A 582-nucleotide genomic window follows, 5' to 3' on the forward strand; every position below is an offset into this window, starting at 1 on the left:
GGTGGAAACGTTTGCTTTCTCTAACAGAGAAGTTCTTACTGACTCCAGTCATGGAGAACTCTGTGACGGGAGCCAAGGTGGAAGCATTGCCAGGCTGCCGTGACCGTTGGACAAACCGTTTCCGGTGAGGTTATACTGTGGGATCTGCGGCGAGTGTGGGGGTAGGTGGGCGCAGAAACCGTGGATCCAGCAGTGGTCTCCAGAGGCTCTTGTCTCCGTGCAGGTCAGACTCGACATGTTGATTCCAGAATTCACAGGTGCATTGTAAATGTGTGTCCAGTTATATTTTGGAAACGGTGGCTCCTTAGGGGCCACGTTTCTACTGGCAAAATTCGCAATAGTATTAGTTCTCACGTAATTTTTATATTTATAAAATGCAGCCTCATAGGCCACTTAAACTGTACTGCCAATGGGTGGAATTCTAGAATTGTGAAAAGTTGTGCCATCGGAGTGTGGTGGTGTTAAGTGGGTTAAAGATGTCGCGGGAGGGACCACAAAAAAGAAAGCAGCTAATCATACCTGGTACTGAGGTTCATTGCCAGAGCAGGAAGTGTTTCCAGAATATACTGTGCCTGTGTTCTG

The sequence above is a fragment of the Felis catus genome, chromosome B4, assembly GCF_018350175.1.
Source record: "Felis catus isolate Fca126 chromosome B4, F.catus_Fca126_mat1.0, whole genome shotgun sequence".
Taxonomy (NCBI): domain Eukaryota; kingdom Metazoa; phylum Chordata; class Mammalia; order Carnivora; family Felidae; genus Felis; species Felis catus.